This window comes from Fukomys damarensis, unplaced genomic scaffold, assembly GCF_012274545.1.
Source record: "Fukomys damarensis isolate Sample0158 unplaced genomic scaffold, DMR_v1.0_HiC HiC_scaffold_3, whole genome shotgun sequence".
NCBI classification, from domain to species: domain Eukaryota; kingdom Metazoa; phylum Chordata; class Mammalia; order Rodentia; family Bathyergidae; genus Fukomys; species Fukomys damarensis.
Window position 1 is genome coordinate 23,760,010 of NW_022900915.1, and position 9,790 is coordinate 23,769,799.

The 9,790-nt window shown below is 34.5% G+C and overlaps 1 long non-coding RNA gene across 1 annotated transcript in view; it reads right to left on the bottom strand.

Annotated features, from left to right (window-relative positions):
- The window catches only part of LOC104851420, a 58,243-nt gene extending 48,669 nt beyond the window's left edge, over positions 1–9,574 (bottom strand). The window contains exon 1 of the long non-coding RNA XR_777221.1: positions 9,401–9,574. This is a non-coding gene — a long non-coding RNA (uncharacterized LOC104851420). The remainder of the gene's footprint in view (positions 1–9,400) is intronic.
- Positions 9,575–9,790: the final 216 nt, after the last annotated feature.

The following is a 9,790-nucleotide window of genomic DNA, read 5'->3' on the forward strand; positions in this document are numbered from 1 at the left end:
TGGCTCCCCCCCGCCATTGTTATCAGATTGTTTGATTGCTTATTGTTGAGTTTTGAGGGTTCTGTATATATTTGAAATAGCTGCCCCTTATCTGCTGTGTCTTTGGCAGTCTTTTCTTCCACGCTGCGGCATCCCTTCTCATCCTCTTCAGAGTCTTTTGCACAGCAGAAATTAGCTGCAACGAATTTCAGCCAGTCAGTTATTTTGTTCACAAATCATGCCTTTGTTGGTGTAGCTAAAAATCACCACCATAACTAAGGTAATAGAGATTATTCATCCATGTTATTTTCTGAGAATTTTGCAGTTCTGTCTTATGCATTTAGGCCTCTGATCCATTCTGAGTTAATTTTTGCAAACACTGTAAACTCTGTGTCTAGATTCATTTTCTCGCATCTGGAGGTCCAGTAGTTCCAGCACCACTTGTTGAAACGATTATCTTCTCTCCACTGCGTGGTCTTTTCTTCTTTCTCAGTTGACTATATTTATGTATTTGGCTCAATTTCTGGCCACTCTATTCTAGTTTTCTATTCTTTTGCCAATTTGGGGTGATTTTTAAATAGATTAAGTTATTCTAGATGTACGAAAACAATGAGAAGTCTCTTCCTCCGTATTCTTCAAAGGTCTCACAATACTGTTATAGCAACACTTTTTTTTTAACCCCATGAGACACGATTGTCGGAACCAAATTGAATTCTTTTGACAGTGGACCATAAAATGAGAAAGGTCTAGGACTTTGGTCTGGGAAGGTGTGCTCCTTGTGTATCTTCTCTTCACAGATTCTCACTTCATTCTTGCTCTTGACTGGAGCAAAAGAGAAAGGTCCTTCTTGTGGACTCAAGGTGAAAGAATGTTAAAGAACTAATTCTGCTGGAAAGAAAGGATGGGGCACAAGGGCTTGTATTCTCTGAAGGCTTGGCTGAGGACAGAGTAGAGTGTCTGAAATTAGTGCTCTAATTTCCCTCTCTTTTACACACCTCTTCTTCTGGCTTTCCTGATTCTGATTAGCTAAAAATTGATGTGCAAATGTATTCAGTGCAAATGCAGTATATTTAAGAACTCATGAAGCTTCTTTCTCGAAATGCAGGTTTTCTGTCCTTACTCCTTAGAAAGTAATGATTCCATAGGTCTGATTAGGTCCCAGAAATCCACACTGTGAGTAATCATGATGCAGCTATGCAGCAGAAAACACTGAGAAACACTGGCATAGAGGTAGTTTTATACAATAGACCAAATGATAGAGCTTAGAAATAAGAAAAAAAAAAGCATTATAAAATGCTAGATATTACTTAAACTTCAAGATATTCCTAGAAAAATGCATAATTAAATCAAATAGCAGTAATGGTTCTGAGAGATAACTACTTGTAAGATTCTCCATTAGGAAACTAGACATATAAAGATGTATATATTCACATAAGTGACTAATAGTTAAGGATGAGTGTAACTAGATTCCTAAGAAGGTGGTAAAAGTACCCTAGCTGTTGTCCTTCTAGGTATTTTCCCAAGATAGTTAAAAGCATCACAGTGATATATACACAACCATGTTTACAGTAGCACAATTTATCATAGCTAAGTCTTGGAAACATCCCACAAGCCCATCAAAAGGTTAATGGATTTAAAAAATGTGATATTTATATATAACGGAATACTAATGTGCCATAAAGAAGGAAGAACTTGAGTCATTTGTAGGCAAATGGATGCACCTGACGACTGTAATCTTAAGTGAAATAAATTGGACACACAAGTTTAAATATCACACTGTTTCTCTTGTGTGAGAACTCAAAGAGTAAATAAGGAGCAAAATGGACAATAAATATTGGGAAGTAGGAAGAATATGTTCAAATGGGAAAGGGAATAAGGGAGCAGCGAGGGAGAAGGGAAGGGAGGGAAAAGAAAATATTGCATAGAAGGAAAAAATGGAAACATAGGTTTTGTGAATGGGGAGGGAGATGGGAAAAATTGAAAAACGTACATGTACAAATTCCATCTGATGAATGTGACCAATATATGTGACAAATAAGTTCTTGTAAAAATAAAGTTAAGAAAGTATTTATTGACATATGTGAGCATTAGTTTTCATATTCGAAACTTCTTAATTCCTCACATTTGTATTTTCTTTAGCACACCCTTACTAGTCCTAAAATGGAAATTTCTCTTACAGATAATTTATTTGCAAGTGCCGATAGTTTCTAGGAAACACTATATTAAAGTCAAAATTGATAGAATATAAAGGTGGTGTTCATTTCAATACTCCATAGGCTCATTTTGTGATTGCTAAGTGTTTTCTATGATTTAATTTTTTTTCTGTTTATCTTCATTAAAATTCCACCTAAGATATCTAAAATGTGCCTGTTTGCTTGTGAACTGTGTGACTTTAGCTAATGTGTATTTTCAGTCAAATAAAGAATCTGGCTCTGTACCAAGATAGTACTTATAAGAAGCCTTTTTTATTTAGCAGCACACCACCCTTTCTTCAAACATTTATTTGAAAAATATTTTTAAAAGATGGTAACTTCCAACCTTTTACTTGTCAAATTAAATGAAATTACATATTTTCTATTTTAAAAATTTAAGATCTTTAGTGTTTTATAAAGAACGTAAAAACGTTCCTACACCCATTATTAAATATATAATTAAACCTATTTTGGTAATAGCTTATTTAGTTTTATTATTAGCCCTTGAAGAACAATATGAACAAAGCCTTCTTATGATTTGTTCCTGGAAAGCTAATGTCAGCTGTCAATTTTATCAGAACCAAGATCTTTTTGTGGTGAAATCCAATGTTAGTAACTCCTCCCTCATGTCATGTGCTAATGCACTCAGTGTAATCGCTTGATTTATTCCTTTAACAACTATTTACACAGATCCTACCTTGAGCAGGGTATTGTTCTAGACGCTTAATGCAAATGAAGCCATTCTAGAGTCTCTCATTCAGTTCTAACATCTATTAAAAACACTTGCAAGAGTGAATCATTCACGTAGTTACAAAAATTACACAATGTACAGCTGTAGGAAGGAGAAAAATGAAAGCTTCTCATTTTACCTTCTGTATTCAGTTCCCTAGAGTTAGCTATTTTTCAGTTATTAAAAGGTATACATCGATTCTAGATAATTTTTAAAGCATTACAAGCATACAAATTTATGCACAGATACATTTTCATCTACTATGAACAACCAAAGGGAACATAACAGAAATACTGGTTAGCAATTTGCCAAAGAGTTAAAGGAGGTACAATTAAAGGTAAAACATTTTCTGTCACTGTCCTAAAGCTACAAGCTAGAATGTAAAGGTATTGGTTGTTATATTCTATATTGAAAAGTTAATTTGGATTTCTTCTTTTTAAGTTCACACCTAGCAATAAACTGTCCTATGTATGTGCACTAAGTGAGTAACACAGAAATAATGCTGGATGCTATCAGTAATTCCAAAGCTAAAGATGGAGCCCGGCGGCAATCACCGCTATTAAAAAAAAATCATTATGCTTAATCTTTACATGATGATCTGTCAAACTTAGAAAGTATACACTGATATGTCTATGTGACTTTTTTGTTTCATGTGTAGTTTAGGTTCATTTTACCTATCAGATTTTATATGTTTAAATTATGAATGTTTGCTGCTATTTAAGAAATGTTTATTGTGATATCATTTTTTATTTGATAAACAGAAAACTAGCTGAATAGAAAATAGTTTGCATTTCTTAGCATGCCCAGTTACGACTATTTTTTATTTTGCTTGTTATTGAATGTATTATATGTATGCTACAAAATACCATCACAGTTACTATCCACCGACCTTTAGGTAAGTGAAAATAATTCAATGCCTTATATCAACAAAATCCAATAACATTTTAGAATGTTCCTGAGTAATTGATTTTATAAGTTTTGGGATTTCTTGTAGTGAGAAACAAGCCCCAAAGATTTCACTGGCAAAATAAAATAGACATTAATTCTTGGTCATGGAGCAGTCTAATAATACAGGTACACAGCTCTGTCAGTAGGCAGATGTCTTTCATAGAGTGGTGCAGGGATCTAGGCTTCTCTATGTATTCATACTTCATTAGGACGTGAAGGGTTTCTGCACCTGGCCTGCAATGGGCAAATCCTCAATAAACATTTTCAGCTGATGAATTGCCTTTAGGAGAATATCAGACTAGTGTATGTCTGCAGTTTTAATTTGAAAGGAAAATGTGTGTGTGTGTGTGTGTGTGTGTGTGTGTAAATTAAAGGTGGTGGTTATGGTAATGAGAAAGAAGAAAGAATAAAACTAAAACCATACAATAAAATGGACTGTAGTCATCTCCTCAGAAATTTGTTAAGGTCCTTCTCTTTTTTCTCTTCCTCCTCCTCCTTCTCTTTCTTCCCTTCCTTTTTCTTTATGAAATAAATTCATATGCTTAATGATTCACAAATCTAGAGTAAAGTCTTGTGATTACAGTGGGGTGTGGTGGTCCCACCTGTAATGCTAGCACTGTGGAAGGTTGATGCTGGAGGATCTAAGTGCAAACCCAGCCTGGACAGCTTAGCAACTTATCAAGGACTTGTCTCAAAATTAAAAAAAAAATTTTTTTTAATGGCTGTAGTTTTAGCTCAGTGCACAGGCCCTGGATTCTTTTTTGCAGCATAGCAAACACAAAAGCATAAAAAAGAAAGGCTTGTGTTGCTTAAAATTTTTAAAATATCTTGGGACTTTCTTCTTCTCATGTGGGTGACAGAGTAATCTGTGTGTCCCCTATAGAGTTTATGTGAATTACTACTTCTGCTGTAGCCAAATAATATACCGCGAAGGAAAAAAAAATCTCTTAGAAGATGGAACCAGGGAGATCTTCTTAAAGTGAGGCACTGGAGCTTAATAAGAGAAATTCCTGTACCATGTCTAAGAAACCTCACAATATCTGCCCAGTTGGATTTCCGAATTGCCACAGACCAGTGGGGTCTGTGTGTTTCTCAAGCATGCTGTTTCTAATAGGATTTTTACTATTGCTACTGTTCCATCACTGTGCATTGGGTGAATGTAGGACAAATGGATTCATATGTGAAAGTGGCTTAAACAATTCACCACCCCTCACAGATAATGGACTTGGATGGAGATGATATTTGGGTGGCCTTTGGTTTCTCCCACGAGGAAGGTCTGAATGGAGCCTATATGTGGAAAGAAAGGACCAAAGAAAGAAGAGAGAATGTTTGGTAACCAGAAAGGCAAAGTGTTACCTATTGATGCTCACCCAAAGTTCTGTTTGCCTACATTTTCCAACCTGAGTCCTTCTTGTGTGGAACAGAGTCCTTTGCCAACTCGAGTTGAGCAGGTAGTATAATGGGAAAGGCATGAAATTTGGAGAAAAGACAAAAATAGAAAAGTTGGACTTGTCTATGAGAAGTTTTGCTTATTTAAAAATTTATCTGGGAGTGATACAGAATTTAACATCCATATAGAAAGCAAAAATGGTGGGTGATGTGTATTGAACCTTTACATATGCTAGACATTGTATCATCTGATATAGTTCTCAATAGCTCTGAGCTGATACTCTTATTATTCCTATTTCATTTTTGAGAAAACCAACAGATAGTGAAGTTAAGCAGCTTTTAAGTGGCATATAGCTAGTAAGAGGCAAAGATGATAAAAGTGACCTCAAGCAGATTTATAAAGAGAGCAGAAGGTAAAGTCAGGAAAGGTTCAAGAGCTAAGGTTAGATTACCAGAAGGCTCTGTCTTATAATAATTGGTATGTTTGCTGGGAGAAGTAGGTAAAGGGCAAGAGGCACCAAAGACTGGCTATTTCCAATTGTGCTTCATGAAAATGTCTAACTACATGACAGTTATTTGAGGGGAGAGTTTTAAGATGAAATTTTACTTAAAGCTATTCTTTTTCTTTTTTCTTTTTTTTGTTCATGGACCTATGTGAAATATGTTTAGCTGAAATACATGATAGATACCTGATAAATAAAATGTCAAATTCCAAATACTAGTTTAACATTATATGCAATTAGAATAGGGCTGCAAATTGTACTTAAGAATCCTGTTTAAGCAACACATTTTTTTAAGGCAAAATAAAGAACAGGATATAATTGTTTACATTGAGTCTTGGAAAATAGTGACTTCTTTTTCTATAAATTGAGTTTAATTTATTCATTTTGAAATTGATTCTCTCTTAGTGCTTCCAAAATATACACGTTATCAAAATAATGAGGTATTAATATTGCTATATTTTGTTATAAGAACTGTCAAATTTGACTGCGTCACAGGTATTTTCATTCTCATTAGCCACTCTTATTAATTTGGTGTCTGAAGTCTTACTTTTTAATTGAAACATTAGTTATCTATTAACATACTTTCCCTGTCTTTTAAAGTTTTAAATTCTAATATTCACATTGCTAGAAATTTATAAGGCAAATAAAAGAGATGTGAACTATAATAATAATAGTCATGCCACAGTTTTGTCTGATCCTCTCCATTTAAAAAATATATGAATGTTTTATTGTGTTTTGATGATATTATTAGTTTTCTTTTAATTTTCTTAATGAAAGAGGCTATGTGCATGGTAAATGAACCTGAACATAGTGGCAGATTAACGCAAACATTTGAATTTGAAGTAGCCTTCCCTGAAAGTTCCAAAATTTATGATACTCTGCATTGTAGTGCCAGGCATACGTTCTTTAGTCATGGAAGAAAATGTTCTCATTCCTTTAGGTGCCATAAGCAGTTGCTCAGTATAAGCTTGACATCAGAATCCCAGTGTCAATTAAGAATATCACTTGTGTTAGTTTAGACAAATACTTCTTGTTTCAGAAATCACTTAATTGACATGACATAATAGGGATTTCATGCCCAGTGGAGCAATCTCACCTTAGCATGTTTTCTTCTATAGTCCTCATCACTGTTGTGTAAGAGATGACTTGTGTAATGCCAACAATATTTTCAAAAACTATGCAACAGTGCAATAAAGTCAAAGGCATCACTGGCATATTAAGTGCTGAACAAGCATACTCCAATTAACGTGGAAATCTTTTGTGATTCACATCAGTACTTCAAAAGCAAATTATGTGCATCATTATTTTGCATTTTATTACTTGGGATAAATCTAACATGAATGAGCTATCCAAGGAATGCCCTGGAATTTTAAAGGATAAATAAAATATTCTCTTGCATTTCTTTGCTTATAATTTTTGGTACCTACTTATAGAAATTTTGACTTTAATGAGAATATGTTTAAAAAATTACAGAGCTGCATTTTGAATCTGGAATTATGGCTTCGTGTTAGGTAAGTGGTAACCCTCATGAAAAAATATGAGTTGAAACATTATTCATTTGACTCTATTCAGATAATTTTCCCATTTCCTGTGCCTTTAAGTAGTCATTTTAAAAAATGAAGATTAAAAAGAAAAGATCTTGACTAGTTTTTACTTTTTTAACCTGTGAAGCTAGTTAAAAATAAGCGTTTTAATTTTTCTTATTATTGGGTATAAAATAATTATATTTCATAGTATTTTAAACAAATAGATAAAATACAGATAATATGGATCAGAGGATCATGATGTATTTTTTTTACTTAGTGAAGTTCAGACAATTGCAGAAATCATAATTCTATTGAAGTAAATTTTGTTGGTAGACTGTAAATTTAAGCTGTTAATAGATTTTGAAAAAATGAATTTTAAAAAAGCTGAAAGGAATGGAATGTTACAAAAGAGATAGTTTGGGACCATTAGCTGCTTGAGTGGTCAGTTCCAGAAATAATGAAGCAGACAAGAAAATGTATTTGTAGTGTCTAGAATATTAAAAATATATTTGATGACCCTGAAAAAATAATACTGAAGCTTGTGGGAATATATCTGATTGTTAAATTTATATGCATATTTAAAGTATATCTATTTATTTTGACCATCCAGCGATATATTTAAAATGTTATAATGCTTGTATGCACTTTATAAATCAAGGATGTAGCTGTGATTCCAATGAGAAGAGACTAACCCTTCGAAGGTCAGGTTTCTAGGCATGTAGCTTGTGCTCCATGCTCCAGCAAACTCTGAAAGTAATGATTACTAAGCACACTGGATGGAATGTGCATTTTGGTAGAATTTATAATAGATAACATTGTATTTCAGGTGGCATTACAGGAGATGAAAGCTCCGTTAACCTATTAAGCACAGAGGGTATAAAAATGCAAATAGGTAGAAAATCATAGAGACTTGGAAGAAAGATTTTGCTGCAGTGCTGTGCTCCAAATCAATGAGATACAGATAGCTGTTCATATATGGATTAGGTCTTAATCTCTTTGTCATGGAAAGGGAGGAATTATTTAAGAACGGACACCTGCTCAATCTCCTCCCTCCTTAGGAAGCCCTCTGGCAGTAGCACGAACTCTGCAACTCCAGTGTGGCATGGGAATGCAGACTTTGGCGACACTTTCCGGCACATATTGCTCTCTACAGAAGTCGATGCCTTCGTATGCTTGTCCCTGGGTGGCCATCTGTAGCCATTCTGCAGTGTGTCACTGCTCACAGGGCACTTCAGATGTTATTCTAGAGAATGGGCTGCTTGTGTTCCCGTCCACGCACCCTTGGAAGTGAATGTAGAGAGTCGTGTGTCTGATAGAGAAAAGAGCTGCCCCAGCACACATGCAAGATAAGTGAGAAGACATGACTATGGTCTCTAAGTTTGCTGATGTGAAAGGCAAATTTTACTGGGTGATTTTAGAATGGCCAGGAATGTTCACTGATCCAAACTATCTTTTTCCTGCCTGTCCTGGATAAAATGAAATTCCACCAATCAAACATGTATTCCTAGGGATGAACACTTCACTCTTTCTAGGACTAATCTTTGACAATATATTTTTTGCACCAAGGGGAATGCTTTTATATTAATCAGTGTTTTTTCTTTAGGAACCTAAAGAAAAGACAATTGGAAGCACTGGAAATAGAAAAAATTTGGTTCATTTGCACATTTGTTTCCATTAATCTATTGAGTCTTTTGTTCAAGAAATGCTGGGTTCTGTAGAGATATGGAGATCGAGGCCATTGCTGATATCAATTTCTTATAACACACAGTATTTGAATAATAGAAATTCAAGGCAAAAATCTAAGAACTGGCACAAACACAGTGATTTCCCCAAACAGGTTCTGTACTAAGTTGCCTGCTGAGTACCAAGCATGCTTTTAAAATAATTACAATAGTAACTCTACCTATTATGATGAAGCCTCCCTCCTAAAGTTTCTCCTTATATTTGCTCAATTAATTATCACCAGTTTAAGGAGATAGTTCTGTTTTACTTCTTGTATTTTACAGAGAGGTTAAATAAATTTTCCAGGGTCACAGCACTAATGAGAAACAGTGGATGCCAGAGCCTTGCCCAAACAAAATGCCACATTCTAAGAAAAAGCAATGGAAAGAAAAAAATAATTGGAGCACTTACCTGAAAGAACTAATAGCTGTTCTTTTCAAAGTACACCATGTTTTCTTGAACTTTTCCTCTCCCATTTTTGAATTGTAAGTATGCTGTCAATCAAAGCATCCCCTCAGAACCTTCCTGTTGAGGTCAATTTACCCATCTGGCAGGGTCTACTTTAGAGTCCCACCCAAGACCTATTTTTGCACGTGGAAGGCTCTACTTTTGCATAAATGAAATAATAGAAGTCTTTTTCATGATATTTGGAGGAAATAAAATATTTACTCTGTTTCCATCCCTACTGTATTCCTCCTCTCTCCATTTTTTATACTAGATTTTTATCTAGAATTGCTATTCTTGATTGGGGTATTGTCTTAAAGATCGTATAGTCCGATGTTAACATACACTTATTGTTTT